A 19,628-nucleotide genomic window follows, 5' to 3' on the forward strand; every position below is an offset into this window, starting at 1 on the left:
TCATGGAAATTTTATAATTTTTTTTCCTTACACTTAGGAAATAAGAATTTGGACTTTTTTTTCCTCCTTACCAGTTTTATCCATTTCTCTCTTGTGAATAGTTGCAGTCATTCTTCCTGGCATTGAAGTATTTCTGAAATAGCTCTTCTTATCTAGGCATAATTACAACATATCTATGAAGTACGTGACTCTATTTTGGAAATCAGCCTGTGATCTGTGCACATGCTTCTGAACACACACTTCTACCCACATGCAAATTCTGAGAGGTAAGCACATTGAATTAGGCAGCCACTTTTCCAAAGGAATAGAGTAATCAGGCCACAGTTACGCAGAATATTCGTTAGCATAAGGGTTCTACTAAAATATTTATTGCTTGACCCTGAGTTGGCGCCTATAAAGCAGGTACGTTCTGCACACCACTTACGCTGTGACATGCTTGGTATCTGCCACTTATTTTTTCTGCCTTTTTTTTTTTTTAAAGCCACCATCTGCATTTTCTACTTTGAAGTACATTAGTTACTATGGAAACAGTGATGTCATTGGTGGGGGTGAGGGTTAGTAACATCTACAAGGACAGTATAAAATCATTTTATTTAATGGGTTGAAATTTATGTGACACTTGGGAGAAATTATGAGTATGCTTGAGAGAATGGTGTCGGTATACAACTGTAGCTACTATGATGCCTATGCATGTAACAAATCAGCATTTGTGTAGGTTGCAAACAAAAATATGGCTGAAAACTAAGAAAAATGCAAAGGAGAGAAAATAGAAGGTCAGGGTATTCATATAATTGTTCAAGCTGCTCAGACCATCATTTTCTGAAGGTGGCCTTCTGGTTAATACAAATATATAGATGCCCCTATATAGATGTGATTTATATCAGCTAATGGCCCATTTTTCTTCTGTAGAGATACTGTCATGGGACAAGTCTTTCACTTTCTGAATGAAATTTGTGTTCCAGGCAGTAGTGGTTCAATTCTGGCATGCAACCAGGCTCTTAATGAGATTCCTGAAGAGGATCCCATGGTCTCAGAAGCTCCAGACAGAGATTTTATGTAAGGACAGTTGTGTGTCGCAGCAGAGATGGCACAGTGAGTCCCAGGGAGGGTACCTGGATCTTTTTAATAAGATGTTCAGGGCTCTGTGGAGAATGTCTGAATGAAGCTGGCTGTGTTCCTCTTTCATTTATTCTCCTTGGAAAGAAAAAGTGCTCCAGATAGATAGATATGCTCGTCAACCTGCTTGTATGTATCTCTATCATCTATCTATCTATCTATCTATCTATCTATCTATCTATCTATCTATTTATCTATCTATCTTGAGATGATTGTAGATTCACATGCAATTGTAAGAAATAATAGAGTGATCCTGTACACTCTCTACCCAGTCTCCCCTAATAGTAACATATTGCAAAACTGTAGTATAACACCACAATTAGGAAATTGACAGTGATAGGGTCCACCAACAGATTTCCTCAGTTTTACCTGCACTTGTGCTTCTGTGTGTGTGTGTGTGTGTGTGTAGTTCTTTGCAGTTTCGTCACTTGTGTAGATTAATGTGACCACCACAACAATCAGGATATAGAACCTGCTGCACTTTTATTGCCACAGTCTGTCCTGCTCCCTAACCCAGGGCACCACTATTCTGTTCTCAATCTCTCTAATGTTGTCATTTTATGCATGTATTATGAATGGCAACATATAGCATGCAACCTTTTGAGATGGTTTTTTCACGAAGCACAAATCTCTTGAGATCCATCCAAGTTGTTGCATATATCAATAATTCATTTCTTTTTATTGCAGAGTGATATTCCCTAATGTGGAGGTACTCCTGTTAGTTAACCATTCACCTCTTGATGGCATTTGGTTTGTGCTTATGTATTTAAACAAGTATTTGGGAGAGGGCTTTTGGGGTCCTAATAGCACAGAATCAGGAAGTGCCCCAGTCTCTCTCTATGGTTCTCTTCTTGGTTTTCGGCATGGATCCTTCCAGAAGCAGTAAGGCCCAAATTATTTAGAGTGATGGAATATGGTGGAGAGAGCAGAATGAAGCTCAGAGAGCTGGCTAGCCAGGCGATATGTCTCCTTTCAAAATGGGGCTCAGGGTGGGGCTTGGGCTGAGGCTCTGTGTGCCCTGAGACCTGCATTCATGTATCTGCATTTCTCTTACAAGAACTGATGGGAGAAGGTACCTTTTCTGCAAAGCCAGTGATCAAAGGGGATGTAACACAAGCAGCTTGGCTAGCTTGGTCCCGCCAACCCTTTTGGGGAAGATCAGTACCTGAACCCTTATTCTAGGACAAGGAGCAGAGGGAATCTTTTCCTTGGTCTTACTGATTGATTTTCATTTTGAAAAGTGTTCCACCCTGCCTTTTTTTTTTTTTTTTTTTTTTATTAAATGCTCCAGGATTGTCTAACTGGTCATATGACAGAATTTAAACACCAAAACTATTCTCTGAATACGAGCCACAGGTCTGTATTTCTGGTTTGAGGTTGATCATGAAGTGGCCTGAGCTAACAGACCCAGTGATTTGACATTGCTCTTTCCTTGAAATGCAAGATAAAGAAAAAATGTTTTTTTCTTTATCGTGCAGTTTATAGAACCAGCAGACTAACCCGCCCCCCTCCCTTGTCTTCTGCTATTTAAGCTATTGACCTAAAGAAAGAAAGGGTTTTTAGCCTTGAGATGAAGTTAAAAGCCACTCAGAGAAACTGTTGGATCAGAAGCTTTTAATACCAACAGTTATCAGCGAGCGAGTCAGCACATGGCCTTTCTGTTGGAGCTCAGTGGAGAATTCAAGTCCCCTGTGGTAAATAAGCAACATGCCGAGTCTACTAGGAAGGGAAACACAAACATATTCCTCTGGCCCAGACTTTAGGAGATGGTTTTCTTAGCACAAGCAGCATGACTTCTTTGCTTGGCAAACTCCTTGTCATCTTTTAACACTGGAATGTCATGCTTGAGTGAGGTAACCCTGCTCCTTCCCTGGCCAGTTCTGGGTTCCCTCTCTTCTGGTCTCTTTTACAATTGACCCTATTATCATGCAAAACCCTTAAGATCAGTGCCTTCAAGTACAAACGCTTTTCACTGGGGAGTTTGGTTCTAAAGCAGCCAGTGAGACCAATGTTATATGGAGGTGGAATATTACTCAAGAACATTCCCTTAGTTGCCTAGAAGGGAAGCAGTGCATTCCAGGATCAGGCAGTATAAGCAGTGCTTACCTCTGAACCCTGGGATCATGCTTAGCATGGTAATAGTGAGATCTGTGCACAGGACAGGGCATGTGAGGACTGAAAGTCAATGTGAGGATGGGAAGTTTATGTCTCCCTTCTCAAGCACATACTCAGGATATGCATTTGTTAAGTGAAATTGTGGACAAACCATTCACACTCCTTAAATGATATATATTGAACCCGTTCAGTTGCTTCTCTTTGTGTTCTTAGCTCCCAGTTTAAGGTTGGACACTTGGTAGCCTTTGGTAAATATTAGCTAAATGAATCAATGAATGATCAAACAGAGGGACATGAAATTTGCTAATACAGTATAGATTTGGGGGCTTCCACCCTCCACACCCACCCCACCCCCACTATGTATGACTTCTTTTTTTTCCTTGAGATGGAGTTTTACTCTGTCGCCCAGGCCAGAGTGCAGTGGCATGATCTTGGCTCACAGCAACCTCTACTTCCCGGGTTCAAGCGATTATCTTGCCTCAGCCTCCCGAGTAACTGGGACCACAGGCATGTGTACCACCATGACCAGCTAATTTTTTTTTGTATTTTTAGTAGAGACAGGGTTTTACCATGTTGGCCAGGCTGGTCTCGAACTCCTGACCTCAGGTGATCTGCCCATCTTGGCCTCCCAAAGTGCTGGGATTGTAGGTGTGAGCCACCGAGCCTGGCCATGACTTCTTAATCCCACTCTGATTTTACTGAATATGTGCAGTAAGTATAACCTCATCAAGTTTTCCTTGCAATTAGGCAACACCTGGTGTCCCAAAGAGATGTAATATCACCTTGTTCTTTAAGAAGGTGGTTGGGTTGCTCTATTAATGCCCAGTGAGTAAGCAAATGGCAGATGGGACAGCAGCCACCATGCAAGCCAGGCAGGCGCCATCCACTGTAAACAGAGAGGAGAATGGTGAGGACTTGGGAAGGAGCCATGTGCTCCAGCCATTCAGATTCCAGTCCTCTCTGTCAGCTCCTCTTAATCTCCAGGTTACTCAGATGCTTTGAGGCTGGTTGATAACAAAGTATCCCTGCTTCCCCTTTTTTTTAATAGCTGGCAGTAAATGGTCTGGGTTTCACTTATCTCAGGTGCCCGGGAGTCTTCCTGTGTGAAATTCGCTTGTTTGGAGACTGAAGAGAGAAACTTGGTACTGGGACCCTAGAATCCCCTCTTTCTGGTTTGCTTTTTCACTCCATCAGCTGAGGGACCACAGGGGATGCCAGAGACCTGAGGCTTCTTGGTGGAAGCGGTCCCAGTTTGGGATCAGAACATCTAATCCCTGACTGGTTCTCTTGCTCTGAGGCTGAGGCTCCCCTGAGGGATGTGCCTTGCTTTGGCTCATTGGGGCACTTAACCCTTTGCATTTTCTTACATGCAGTAGTCTTCCATAGGGATTTCCACCTCTCAGTTATTTGTAATTATTTTATGCCATTATATACCCTAAAAGTGGCTGTGGGTTCTAAATTCCAAGTTGTGATTTATAACAATAGTTACTAAGGCAATGCATTTATACGTTGTTCATACATTCATAATTATTTCATGTGTTTCACTGGGTTGTGCATAGAAATTTTGGTTCCAAGTATTTTTTGAAGCAGAACTGTGTTTGTAATATCCTCCTTACCAATGGTAGTGTAGCATCCCAATAGTATATCACAGTTGCTACAGTCACTTCTGTGGGTCCACACCCCGTGCCAGGCACCGTGTTACATGCATTTCTTCTGTTGTCTGCTTCATCCTCACACTGAGACACTTGCAGAAACATCTCACAGAGCAGGCAACTGAAGGGACCCAGTTTCAGACAAAGGTCTGGCCTGATTGGAAAGCTTCATCACCATAGCATCATACATACAGTCACATTAACGACCAAAATAATGATAACAATAGTGATCATATCTAACAGTGTTCTAAGGTTTTCCTATGGATTAACCTTTTGGATCCTTAGAAAACCTTGTGAGATACGTACAAGTATTATCTTTGTTTTATAAAGAGGATTCTGAGGTCCTGAGAGTTGGAGAAATTTTCTCCCTGTCACATAGCTTGAAAGTGGCAACACTGGACATCAAAAATGGGCATTCTTCTGGGTGCAGTGGCTTATGCCTGTAATCCCAGCACTTTGGGAGGTTGAGGTGGGTAGATCACCTGAGGTTGAGAGTTCGAGACCAGCCTGACTAACATGGTGAAACACCGTCTCTACTAAAAAAAATACAAAAATTAGCCAGGTGTGGTGGGTATTCCCAGCTACATGGGAGGCTGAGGCAGGAGAAGCACTTGAACCTGGGAGGTAGGCATTTACAGTGAGCCGAGATTGCATAACTGTACTCCAGCCTAGGCAACAGAGTGAGATTCTGTCTCAAAAAAACAAACAAAAAAAAAAAGGTGTGGGGGGGCATTCTGACTTCAGAGCCTTTTTTCTATTAAATTGTTTTAAAATAAAACTTATTGATTTATTCAGCACAGATTATGTGAATCACTATAATCAGAAATTATGAAATGTCTATTTTCTAGTATTAAATGAGGCTTAAGTGATTTTTCACAATCTGCATTTTCTAGAAAGCTTTGATAATTAGATTTCAGTTCTAATTGTGACATTTCTTTTTTTTTACATCGTTGGAATTATTTGTTTGGATTAAGCATGTTTTTGTATGCTTACTCTATGCCAGGCCCTGTGCTGCATATTTTCATATATTATCTCATTTCACTTTTTTTTTTAAAGCCGATTCTTTTAGACCTGAGGCAGCTGAGCGTCATGGAAACTAGTCAGTGTCTATCCTAAAAACAGCTGGACCCCTGCTGGCGAGCTCACTGTATGTGTGATGTATTCCAGGAGCATGGAGTCTGATTCCCTTCCTCAGTGAATCAGGAAAGCTTTCTGGGGAAAGGAGTTGTGTGGATTCTCCAATTTTTGCTCCTTTAGAAGTAAAATTCCTTTCCATCCCATATAGGGACACAGAAAGGAGGTGATGGGGGTGGTGCTGAGCCTGCTCCCCTGCTCTGCATCACCTGGAAGGAGGGTGCAGAAGGAGCAGGGGTCTTTGTCTCCCTCTTTGCTCCCTTTGGCATCACTCTCCAGGGCCAGTAATGAAACCCCACCCCTGGCCGGGCCTTTTCTCACCATCTTCCTTCTCCAGGGCTACCTCCTGAGGGCTCACTCCTTAAAGGCAGGATGCAGTGGCTTCTCCTTGAGTGAGCTCAGAGGTCAGGAGCTCCCTAAGCTCCTGTATCAAGAGACAGAGGACATCTGAAGCCAGAATGCCCTTCCCAAAGCTGCCGTAGCACCTGTGTCTCAGGAAGAAGCCGGGCAGATGCCTCTTTGTTCCAGCAGCCAAACTCCAGCATGTCACAAATCATATATTACAGGAAAAGGGAACCTTTTGCTGCTGGGCAACTTGGGCCAAGATCCTCACAGTCTTTTAGGGATGCTTAGAATTGGCCCTTGGTTGGTTTGTAGCATTTATACAGTATCAACCCTTGAACTGATGACCCTTGAACAAGTGCATCGTTCTCTATATCCTTGATTTCATTCACAGTGGACAGTTTTAGGTAGATCCCTGCTGTGAGCAGACACATACATGCGGTCTGACAGTTCAGATCCCTCCATCCTCCCCTCCCCTATTTTTATGGCTGCTAACAAATGGGTTAGACCTTTCTCTAAAGGCCTCTCTGGGCAGGTGATATTTGAGTAGATTTGAAATAAGTGTGGGATCGAATTGTACAGCTATTTGGAGCAAGAATGTTTCAGGCAGAGGGACTAGGATGTGCAAAGGCCCTGGGGTTGAAACATGCTTGATGTAGTTGGGGAATGGAAAGATCAGTGTGTCTCTAGCAGAGAGGGCGAGAGGGAAGCAGGGGAAGTTGAAAGAAGAGAGGTGGGTGGAAGACCAGACCTGGCAGGACCCTGTGAGCCACAGGGAAGCAGAGTTGGTCCCTTTTAAGTATTGGGGCTGGCAAATCTGACTAGTACATTTCCCCAGTACTCTTGCTCACCTCTGCATTTTTGCCTTTGATTGTTCCCTTTCTTCGGTGTGTCCTGCGCTTCCCCTTGGTCTCCCTTAATTGTGCAATGGAAAGTAGTAGCAGAGCACAAAAATCCCACGTTGAAAGCTTGCTTAGAGGACTGTATCTTTTTCTTACCAGCTAACTCTTACTAATTGGAAATTGACATCAGCGCTTGTCTCCCATGCTTCTCTTTTAATTGAGATTTCCCTCAAGTCCTCCTCTTAGGCAAGATGTGCCTCATATGAGCCCCTGGCCCACTGCACCTGGCTTGGGCTGAGTGGCTCCTGTTTGTCTCCACATCAGCGTGAGTTGTGTGAGTTCCTCAGCAATGCTGCTTGCCTAGAAGGCCCCAGTGAGCATTGACTTGGACCTGGTGATCTTCCTCTTTATGCTTTGCCCTTCCGAAGAGAGATGGAAAATCCAGCCTCAGTATCAGTGTTGTTTCTACGGTGTGACCATATCGATGTGCTTACTGACTCCTAAGTCACCTACTGGCACACAGCACAGATGCATCCAATGTCCTTATCTTTGAGGCTTTGCTTTCAAGACTTCACACTGACTACATCAATCTGAATAATCGAGCTTAACTCCAGACAAGAATTCAGGGGTACAATGTGATGGCCCTCTGTTGATTCTCTTTAAGAGTCATGAATATGAGTCATCATGGGTATTTAATGAGCTCTGCAAGATGGCAGGTGCTGACAAGTGCCTTATATATTCTGTTTCTAGTCTTGCAATTTGTGTATTATCATTCAGAACCCCAGACTCAGGAGGTGAAAGAATTCCGCTTACAGCTGAAGTTGCATTTGAGTGGGAGAGGGAGCAGGAATTTATTCTCCCCTCTTTGTTTCTGCATGTGTCTGTATATTGGCCAAGCACATTTCCAGTGGGAAATCCTTAGTGGCTTTTATGGTGTTTTGTGAGAGGGTACAGGGGACTGACGTGTGAATGCCAGGTGTCATTATCACTGTCAAGTGTCTAATTCAGTGCTGGGCCATGGACAGGTTTAGAAGTGCCTTAGAATTCAGAGTTAATCCAGAGCGGGCCACAGGTTAATGACATTTTGCTTTATTCTTCAGTGCTTTCCTTTTCTCTTTAGAATATTGTCATCCCTTTTACCCCTTCTTCCTTCCTCAGCCATTTTCCCCAGAGGGCAGAATGGCTTGAGCTATTTCCTGCCTGAGTTTTGCGGTCAAGACCCCTGCCAGCCCAATTCCTGCAACAATGACCCTAAGGCACTAATTACAGGCCCCTCTTTGCCTGCCTGCCTGAGACATTGCAGCCGCTAACCCTGCACCCTTGAGGCACCCTCTCCATTCAGTGACATGGTACTGCCTGTGTGCACAGGAGCCCTGCGGCAGCTGACCCAAACAATGCTCATTTTCATTGTGGCATCTTGGCATGGCCTGGCAGCTTTGGCCTTTTAGAACCCAGCTGGTGCCAGGGTTGCTGGCCTGCCCTGCAGAGGTGATTGGCCACTTCATAGTAATAAACAGATTTCAATCCTGGGAAGTTCTGAGGCCTGCTGTTCTATCCCTGTCTTTTGTGTCTTTTTGATAAAAGATGTTCGAGGTAGCCACATGGTTTAATAAAACCAGGCTGGATGCAACTACCTAGGTTTAAAATATCATTCTGCTAGGCTAGCTGTGTGTTTTTGGACAAGTTACTTAACCTCTCTGAACCTCTCCTTCTGTTTCTCCAAATTGAACTTGGTAATACCTACACTACAGTTTGTACCAGGATTTAATAAGATAATGTTTGTGAAAAGCACCTTGTTCAGGTCTTATACACTGTATGTGCTGAGTAGATAATTAGTTTTCTCAGGCAGAGTCCCAAACAGAAGGAAAAGCCAAATAAACCCCATGATGTGCTGCATTGTTCTATGTAGTGATCTGTGTTTGGCAGATTTGAGATTGTTTTAAACCAAAGTAAAAGAGCTTTAATTATGCTCTTGTTCGTGGTTTTGTTGGTTGCATTATTAACCGATTTTCGGAATACTCCCCGCCCTCTCACTATTTCATAGTGAAGGGCTGGCGGGGAGTCAGGAGCTGGAAGTCAATACTTTCTTTGCAGAACTTCCAGCTCCCTCTGTCTCAGAGATGGGGTTGGCAGTGTCATCTGAATGGGGTGTGGGTTCAGAGACTGGCCTGTCAAATCAACGTGGGCTGCCGGCTCTCTTATTACATCCTGAGCATGTGTGTCTTGGGCCTTTATAGATATACTTGCTGTTGCCCTTTGCTCTTCATTCACTTAATTTCAGTTGTGCACATCCAGTTATACAAATGATGTATGCATAACTATTTGATTTTAACAAGCAGTTGGCTAAAGTGTTTAGTGTGACTCTGGAATTAAACTCCTTGGATGCCAGTCCCTTATACCAGGTTCAGAATAGTCTTAGGCATATGAAACCTCAATTTTTTTTCTACAAAATGGGTTAGTGATAGCACTTATCTCATAGGAAATTAGAAGGATTAACCTGCAAAAGTGCTCAATATACTACCTGCTATGTAATAAATCCTTAATAAAAATTACTTGTATTAATATTAGCAATAGCTGGCTGGGTACAGTGGCTCATGCCTGTAATCTTAGTGCTTTGGAAGACAGAGATGGAAAGATCATTTGAGGCCATTAGTTCGAGACCAGCTTGGGCAACATAGTGAGATCCCCATCTCTATAAAACAAAACAAAACAAAGCAAAAAAAAAACACCAATTAGCTGGGCACTGTGGCACACACCTGTAGCTCTAGCTGCTCAGGAGTCTGGGGTGGGTGGATCGCTTGAACCCAGGGGCACCAGGTTTCTGTGAGCTATGATCGTGCCACTGCACTCCAGCCTGGGTGACAGAGTGAGACTGTCTCTAAAAAAAAACAAAACAAAACAAAACAAAACAAAACCCTACAATTATTACTAGCTAACATATAGCTAACATTTGTGTACTTGTTATTACAGAATAAATATATTCCAGCTAAGTGGATGTCGGTGGTTTTCTGCACAGTGAACTCTTATCTTGACTGGTGTGGTAACACTGGAGATGCATGCTCCTTAGGTGAATGTAAGTTCTAAATTGTTGCCAGGAAAGGACTATGGGTGGCCCTGCTGGACCTGGAGTGCATTTGCAACACTTTATGGGCTTCATAGCACCTGTACGCCCCTGCTATCTCCCCCAAGGCTGTTACTTATTGCTCAGCACTTATCCTAGCCCTTCAATTTCCCTGGGTCTCTGGACCAGAGCTCACACTGCCTTTCCTTACATCCCAGGGGTATCTTGACCTTTGGTAATGGGCAGTAAGATGTGTACATTAGTCTGAGGCTCTGTGCCTTATAAAACACTGTGCTGGGGCTGGGCGCGGTGGCTCAAGCCTGTAATCCCAGCACTTTGGGAGGCCGAGACGGGTGGATCACGAGGTCAGGAGATCGAGACCATCCTGGCTAACACGGTGAAACCCCGTCTCTACTGAAAAATACAAAAAACTAGCTGGGGGCGAGGTGGCGGCGCCTGTAGTCCCAGCTACTCAGGAGGCTGAGGCAGGAGAATGGCGTGAACCCGGGAGGCGGAGCTTGCAGTGAGCTGAGATCCAGCCACTGCACTCCAGCCTGGGTGACAGAGGGAGACTCTGTCTCAAAAAAAACAAAAAACAAAAAACAAAAAAAAAACCACTGTGCTGGCTTGTTCTATGAATTGACTTATCTGGAAGCTCTGTAAGGTAGGCTCATTTCAAATGCAGTTGCTGTTCGCTTAGTGTCATATATAGCATAATTATTGCACCTAGAATCTGCTTGTATTGTCTGCATAACTGTAGGGTGGATCTGGTCTTGCTCTCATATAAGAAAAGAGACAGACCTTGTTCTCTACATGTTCCTTTAGGCAGTTTGCCCAGGCAAATCAAGCAGGCCATTAAGGTGAAAGTATGATAGTTGAATTTTGCTCTTTTTCCATAGGTTGTTTGAATGATTTCATTTTGCATCATTCAGAACTGTTGTCATTCTATGATGTCTAGTTCATAAATACCATTTGCCCTGGGCAATTTTCTGTTACATTTAAGACTAACCTACTTTAAGGGAAAGATAGTCTTTCCTAGTCTAGTCTGCATATCCTAGACTGAGTTATGCAGTCTGGGAAGCTTGCAGCATTAATTTCTTGATAGAACCAAAATTTGTTTACATGCCCGATATTCTACATATATTTGTGTATTTTACTCATTTATGACTATAAATATGCAGGCATATCAGCATGTATATTGGGTAAATATGTACACATTTAACATGTGGAATATAGTAGGACTGAGGTTGTTTTGCCTTGTGTGCACTCAGTAGTCATTTCTCCCCAATGTTTTATTGGGGCATAAAAGTTGAATTACACAGTTAATAGCCATACACCTGCTGTCATGATTCTGCAATTAACATTTTGCTATATTTGTTGTATAATTGTTCATGTCTCCATCACCATACTCATCCATTTTCATCTTCTTGCTGTGGTGGTGGTTGTATTTTTAAGTAAGTTGCCTGGTCCTTAATCGTGACTATGTGCTCAGCTTGCAAGAAACGTGTATTATATCCTGAACCTTTCCTGAACCTCTCTCTTGCAGAGACCTTGATACCTACTCATGATTGCCAGAGCCCTCCCAGTGGCCTCACCAGAGCTCTATCCCCTATGCCTGGCATCTACAATTCTGATTCTTACTGTGCATTTCAAAGCAAGGATGTTCAAGATGTTGTATCTATCATTTTACTTCCTCAGATGAAGAGACTTAACTGGAATTCTGAGAAAATGCTTTCTGGTCCCCATCCCTTAGCACAAGCCAAATAAAGCCTCTGTGTCTTTTAAGGCTCTGATAAATACCAACTCTTAAAGGCAGGTTGATTTAGCCTCTGGTTATTTTCCCCAGAGTTCTCTGGTCTGGGCAGCCTCCCTCACCTTCCAGCCAACCAGTCCAGGTTGACCTTGGAGGAGAAGGAGCTCTCTGCTTGTCTGACTCACTGGTGCCTCATTACTGCCCTGGCTGGACTGCGAGGCTCAGAAGAAAGGAAGGCATTACTGGGTGGGGACTGCCCATTCATTTTTAATTAAAAGCTTTCTCCTTTATGATAATATCACAATAATTGCCATGTAATGTGTGCATTCTGTCAGAAAATAGTTGTGAAAAGTTAAAAACTTGCCCTTCATACAATTACAGAGTGAACCTGAGTCAAATACTATTTTATTTAACTCATTAATGAGGGAACCAGTGAGTTGGTAAAGCCAGCTCAAAGAAGCCTTTGAGGAACTTGGTATTTATTGGCATTTTGGAAAAAAAAATGATAGAAGAGAACCATTATCAGGTTAAGTGTGGGGGAAATTGTGATGGACCATTCAGATCAGCCACAGGTACCATAGCTTCAGGAATATTGCCAGCAGAAAGCACCCAGCTGTCAGCTCCCTTTAGGACTGCCTTGGCTGAAGACAGCCACCTTGTCTGAAGTCAGGCTTTCTTCCAGGGCAGCCTGCACCTGATGTCTGATCCATGAGCAGATAAAAAGATCAATTCTCTTACCACTGATTGAGTCTCTTGAAGGTCACTTATCCTGTATTCAGAACTTCCCATAGGGTCAGCTAAGCCTTCTATTGCAACTGCATCCCATCCCCAATTCTCACTCTACCCAGACCTGCTTCTTTTCCTGCCTCTTACGTGGGGGTTCTAGGTTAGCCTCTAGAGTACCCCTTCATAGACTTGAGGCCCACTAGTGTTAATTCCAGCGTCAGCTTCATGGGAAATTCAATCTCTCCAGATACAAAATTAGTGAATGTCTTACAGGGTAATGTTTCTTTGACTTTGGGGTTTGTCTTTTCTACTGTACAGCAATCTGTAAGTTAACACACAGCTTCACTGTGTTTGTGCCTTTAATATATAGTAAATAGTAAAATCAAACCCAGGTATATTCCTCTGCATCAGCATTTGGCAAACTTACCATGTAAAGAGCTGGATAGTAAATATTTCAGGCTTTGCAGGCCATACTGTCTCTGTTGCTCTCTCACAACTCAACTCTGCTGTAGCCGTGATGACTACACAAATGGGCATGGCTGTGTTCCAGTGACACTCTACTTAACACAAACAGGTGGTGAATGGGATTTGGCCTTGGGCCATAGTATGTGGACCCCTGTCCTAGATAAATAAGTAATCCTGGGTTGATCTATTAAACAATGTTCCAGTATGACATTGAAAGGACAGGCTGCCCCCTCCCCCCAAGCTGTGCCCTTTTGACGCTTGTAGAATATGATGTGTTGTCTCCCAACAGCCTACAAAGTGCCGATATTGCCACTTTGCAAATGAGGAAACAGGCTCAGGAAAGGTCTCCATGGTCTTTACTACTTAAGAAGATGATGGTTCTTGAATTGAACCTGGTAGAGCAACCCCGAGGCCCACTCTGACCCCACTCTTACCATCCTACTTTCCTCAGTCATGGGATGCGTTGGAGCAGTGTTTTTCATCACTATTTGGAGAAAAGCACTCAACAAACAGAGCTGGTTTCATAGAAGAAAGAGGTATCTGAAGAGTCCCTGCCCACAGCCACCCTCTCCTTGGCCATGTGCCCTGGAATTGTCCCAGAATAGGCAGATTTACCTGTGAACAAGGCAACTGGAATGGAGGTAGGACTTATCCTCTGGCTCCAGAGGAATTTCCCAGCCTGGATAGTATTTTCCTGACCTGCATTTGTGATGTGAGTAGGAGGTAAGAACAGCTTATTCCATAAAGGCATCCTGGCATGGAGTGGAGCTCTTATCTCAGCTGTGCCACACACTGACTGTGTCAAGCAAGCCCCTTGGTCAGCCTGAGACTCTGTTATCAGCGCTAAGAAATGTGGAGGATCTTCTGTCTTACTCAGCTCTCTTTATAAATGTTCTTTAACACAGGGCCTAGATTCCAGTACTGACTCCGTATCTCACCAGCTGCGTGACTACTCCCCAGTAAGTTTCTGAAATCTCTCTGTGCTGAAATTTTCTTGTATGTAAAATGGGGGTAATAATAGTATTCCTTTAATATAGCTAATATAACAATAAAATGAGTTAATATATGTTAAGCTGTTAGAACAATAACCTGGTGCATAGCAGGTGCTATGAAAGTGTTTTGTTACTGCTATTTTTAGCACTTAGTATGATACTTGGCTAGTAATAGGTGCTGAATAAGTATTATTCAATGCATAAATGAGCCACATAACAAATAAGCGTTAGAATAATTTATAGAACTCAAATAGAGCTTTCTGCATTATGGGAAGATGCCTTATCTCTGCCTTTCTGCAAGGTAAACACTAACTAGCCACGTGCAGCTGATGAACACTTGACATGTGGGTAGTATGATTAAAGAACTGCATTTTACATTTTATTTCATTTTAATTAATTTAAACTTATATAGCTACATGTGGCCAGTGGCTGTCCTGTTGGACAGCCCTGTTTCAGAGGGCTCAGAGGTTGGGATTTACTTGGTCTGTGTCATAGTTGGTTTGGACTGCTATAACAAGATACCATAAACTGGGTGGCTTAGAAACAACGAACATTTATTTCTCATAGTTATGAAGGTTGGAAAGTCCAAGATCAAAGTACTGACCGATCTGGTATCTGGTAAGGGCCTGCTTTCTGGTTCATAGATGGCACCTTCTCATTGTGTTCTCACCAGGCCAAAGAGCAAGGCAACTCTTTGGGGCCTCTGTTACAAGGGCACTAATCCCATTCATGAGGGCCCCACCCTCACAACTTAATCACCTCCCAAAGGCTTCACCTCCTAATACTATCACACTGGTGATTAGGTTTCAATATACAAACATTTTTAAAAGGACACAAACATTCAGACCATACAGTCTATTATCAGCATTTCTCAAACATCCGTGGGTGGTTAACATGTAGCCAGAATTGAGAACAGGCCTAGAACTTTTAGGCCAGTACTTTTTCATCTATTTATCCATCTGTCCATCTATTTGACAAATGTTTGTTAAGTTCCTGTTATACATCAGTTACTCTTCTAGGAACTAGCAATCAGCAAAGATAAAGTCTTGGCTTTCAAAGAACTTGTGTGTAGGTAGGGAACAGATGATTGAAAAGCACACAGTGAACAGGACACTTCTGGACAAGGTACTTGAATGCCAGGAGGACCAAAAGAGGGTGTTGCCATAGTGACTGGCTTGGAAGTGAAGGTGGTGCTGATCAAAGGAAGTCTTTCTTAGGAGGGGACGTTTGAGCTAAGACCTGCTTGGGGAGAAATCAGCCTTGTCATGATCTGGGATAAGAGTGTTCCAGGCAGATGCATAAGCACATTATCTCAAGTTGAGGATGGGTTTGATCTGTTTGCAGAACAGCAAGGCAACTGGTGTGGTTTGAATGGTAAACATATGGGATGGTGGTAGGAAATGAGGTTGGAGAGGAGGGCAGGGGTGGGGGATTTTATAGCATTTTATAGGCGAGGGTCCGGAATTAGGATTTTATTCCAGGCCCATGGGGAGCCATTGGAAAATACTGAGTAACTTGCCGTGATGTGACTTTTGTACTCAAAATATCTAATTGCCATATAGTGCGCATGGACAATGGGGGAAGGCAGGGCAGATGTGGTGGTATCTCAGGTGAGGGGACAGTGGTCACCAGGTCATAGATGGTGGCAGTGGAGACAGAGGAGTGGACAGATTGGAATCTGCCAAGGTAGGGACAACTGATGGGTGGATTAGATGTGTGAAGGTAGCAGAGCCATGGAGGAGGGTCCCAGCACTGTGTTGCCGTGGAGTGGACAGTGGGGCTGAAGACCCCTGTAGCCTGAGGCAGCGTTTTGACTTGAATGTTCATATGTACCACTGGGGATCTTGGTAAAATGTAGAATTTGACTTTGTGGGCCTGGGGCAGGGTCTGAGATTTTTGAATTTCTAAAAGACTCTCTGGTGATGGCAGCTACACCTGCTGGAGCCCCACTTGACCTAGCAAGGGCTTACTCACCCTCACCCTGCATATGCTTCTGCCACACAGAGGCACAGAACAGTGAACCCCCAGAGGGACGGGGAGTGCATAGAAGCAGGTTGTAGCTCGCCTGCAAGAACTCTCAAGAATCAAGCTTGACTCTGTTGTTCCTCATCCATACCTGCATCCTGGACTTGTGGCTGTGAGTCTGCAGAGACTCAAGGCATTTGCTTTGTGAGGACACAGAAGTCCCTGCTTTTTTGTTTGTCCTTCGGGAACAGAGTTCCTGGGCAATTATTTCACAGCCTGTAGCAGTGTAGGTGTATTTCTTCAAGTCCAGTCTTTAGAACTGCTTTGAGGGGATGCATTTTACATGAAAAAGAAGCCTTTAAAACAAAATGAGCTGTGGGCATGAAGGCAGTGCGACTCCCTGTGTATAACAACCCTGTGCTAGTAACACAATGAATTTTCTTGGTGTCTGGGAGAAATGACACTTTATCACTAGAGATATTAATCATATGATGATCAGTTTCAGCAGAAAGGAAGTTTGACTCTAAAGTAGTTCCTCTAGCTGTGGGTTCATTTCTTCATGAAACAATGAACTAGGAAAGGAAGTGGCAAGTAGTTTAATGTGATACATATTTGTTGCTATACCAGGACATAGGATTTAGGGCTGTTTTAAAATGAGTGTATTTCTTGTATAGAAGGGGCTAGCTTAACCATAGTGGTCATCTAGGGCTTGCACACGATGTTTTATTGAGGCAGGACTTCATATGGAAGCTTTTTGTAAATGAAACTAACATTTGATTACTGGGAGAAAATTACTGTGACTAGCCATCTGGTTTCCCAGCCAATATTGTTGATTCGTAGTGCTTCTAGTAGTTCTTAATAATCTGTCTCATTTTGTATGATATGAGATACTGCAGCTATTTTCTTGACTTCCTCCAGCCTAAACACTTAGGGTTATTGCACCAAGCATGCACTCTAGCTTTCTTCTATCTAATCTTTTGAGTTGCCAAGTGCCGTGGCATTTATCATTATAGATTATTAAATTATGTGTTGTTTTCCATTTTTATTATATTTTTCACTTCTAATAAATGCAAATCATCTTTGCAGAGCCCACACAGAGTTTTCAAAACTAGGCAGTGTCAAGGACAATGAACTGTGTAGACCCAGCCTTAATCAAAACTACCAATCTCCTTTCTTGTTTTCCAGTAGGAAGCTATTCAGTTAAAAGCACTCAACCTGTTTGTCATTTTGCTCCTCTAAAGAAGCCTAAATCCTCCAATTCTCAATGTTTGTGTCTCCTATTTGTTTCTCTTCCATTTCTGCAATTATAGCTAACTCCAGAGACAAAACAGGCATGGTTTAAGAGTCCTTGATGAAATATCTGCAGTTCATAATATGGTTGTCGAATTAAAGCAGGGCCTTTTCCCGTGTTGGAAGAAATGCTCCCGGCATAAGCATATGCACATCTCTAACTCTAGAAACCAGCATGTTACATCCTGGATGAGGACTCAGAGTGATGTCCCCATCACAAAGCTGAAAAAACTTTTCTTTATCTGCCAAAAAAATAAAAGTCAGATCCATGGTGCAGTCACGATTGCTTCTCAGAGGTAGACTCCAGGTAGAACTGACACTTGGAGGTTGATAGGTTTGGTTGTGTCCCCACCCAAATCTCATCTTGAATTGTAGCTCCCATAATCCCCAGATATTGTGGGAAGGACCCGGTGGGAGGTAATTGAATCATGGGGATGGGTTTTCCCATGCTGTTCTTGTGATAGTGAATAAGTCTCATGAGATCTGATGGTTTTATAAAGGGCAGATCCCCTGTGCATGCTGTCTTGCCTGCTGCCATGTAAGACATGCCTGTGCTTCTCTGCCACCTTCCACCATGATTGTGAGGCCTCCCCAGCCATGTGGAACTGTGAGTCCATTAAACCTCTTTTTCTTTACAAATTACCCAGTCTCAGGTATGTCTTTATTAGCAGGGTGAGAACAGACTAATACAGAGGTGCTTTTTTCTGGAAGGACACTCTCATTAGTGTGAATAAAGGTGAGTCTTATGTAAGATGTTTATCATCAGGACATGCTGTATCTTGTAAGAAAATAATCCAAATGGTACTTAGAAAATGTCTCAGTGATACCAGCCACGATGCTGAGGAGAGGTATTGTGGGCTTTTGGGAGCCAGACAGTCCTGGGTGAAACCTGTCTCTGCCACTTGTAGCTCTGTGATTTTAGGAACAATATGTAACTTTTGTGATCTTTAGTTGCCTCTGGAAAATCGAGATGATAATGCCGTTTTAGCAGCTGGAAAGTTGTGAGAAATCAAAGTAACCGTAAGATAAGTTCCTACTGCACTATTTGCCATTGTCTATACAACTGTTGCTTTTAAAATAAAAACGGACTGGATGTGGTGGTGCACACCTGTAATCCCAGTACTTTGAGAGGCTGAGGTGGGCCGATCAGGAGTTCGAGACTAGCCTGGCCAACATGGTGAAACCCCATCTCTACTAAAAATTAGCCAGGCATGGTGGCAGGCGCCTATAATCCCAGCTACTCAGAAGGCTGAGGCATGAGAATTGCTTGAACCCAGGAGGCAGAGGTTTCAGTGAGCCAAGATTGTGCCACTGCACTCCAGCCTGGGCAACAGAGCTAGACTGTCTAAACAAACAAACAAACAAACTAACCAAACCCCAAAAACATATAAAACTAGATGTTCCAACTAATGTCCTAAAGAAAGTTTTTAACTTTCTTTGGATCAAAATAAAAAATCAACAGCCTTCTTCTGATTTCTGACAGATTCTTTTGTGCTGGTGCCTTTGACTATCTCAAAACATGGCTGCAGGTGTTTTCCCAGCTGATGAAATGCTAGGACTGTCCTCTTGATAAAGTTAGTCTTCCTGGACAGTGGTGGCTTAGTGGATTGGTTTGCTCCCATGTGCTAGGTTGAGTCTACCCTGCAGCGTCGGCTCCAGCAGCAGTGTGTTAAGGGCAGTGTTGGAACAGACTGTTCTATTTTCTGACCTGCCCAGGCATCCTGCAAATGGATGACATGTGAGCATGAGGATGGGTGCGGGAGGCGAAAGGGAGCTGAAACTGTAGGGCAGAGCCAGGGGAAGTTGAGAACAAGAAGGAATTTCTGCTCTACACACACAGGGTTTTTAAATTAGAAAAATATCATGAGATGCAGAAAGCAGGTGCTCATGGTTTGTTTCTGATGTTCTTGGCTTGTGTTAAGGTGCCTCTCTCCACACATTTTCTAAGTGAGAAGTTGGAGCTAGTGTGACCCAGTTAACATTATAAGGCTCTGTCATTTCTTGGGATGCATCTGGTGACCATCCATCATGTACCAAACACCTGTCTAAGAACAGAGCTGTGTCCCTGCGTCACTGGTGCACACAGCAACATGCTCCAAGCTTGTTGATCCCTAGTTAGGCAATAATCACTTTTTCACTGAGGTTAAGAAGGCCTTGTCCTGTAACTGGAGAGAC

The 19,628-nt window shown here is 43.3% G+C and overlaps 1 protein-coding gene across 1 annotated transcript in view; it reads left to right on the forward strand.

The window, feature by feature from the left end:
- Window positions 1-19,628, forward strand: part of SLCO3A1 (solute carrier organic anion transporter family, member 3A1) — a 311,829-nt gene that overhangs the window by 24,493 nt on the left and 267,708 nt on the right. The window contains exon 2 of the mRNA XM_011947399.1: window positions 10,172-10,274. The gene's annotated coding sequence lies outside the window, so the exon portion shown is untranslated. The remainder of the gene's footprint in view (window positions 1-10,171; window positions 10,275-19,628) is intronic.

This window comes from Colobus angolensis, unplaced genomic scaffold (assembly GCF_000951035.1).
Source record: "Colobus angolensis palliatus isolate OR3802 unplaced genomic scaffold, Cang.pa_1.0 Scaffold264, whole genome shotgun sequence".
NCBI lineage: Eukaryota > Metazoa > Chordata > Mammalia > Primates > Cercopithecidae > Colobus > Colobus angolensis.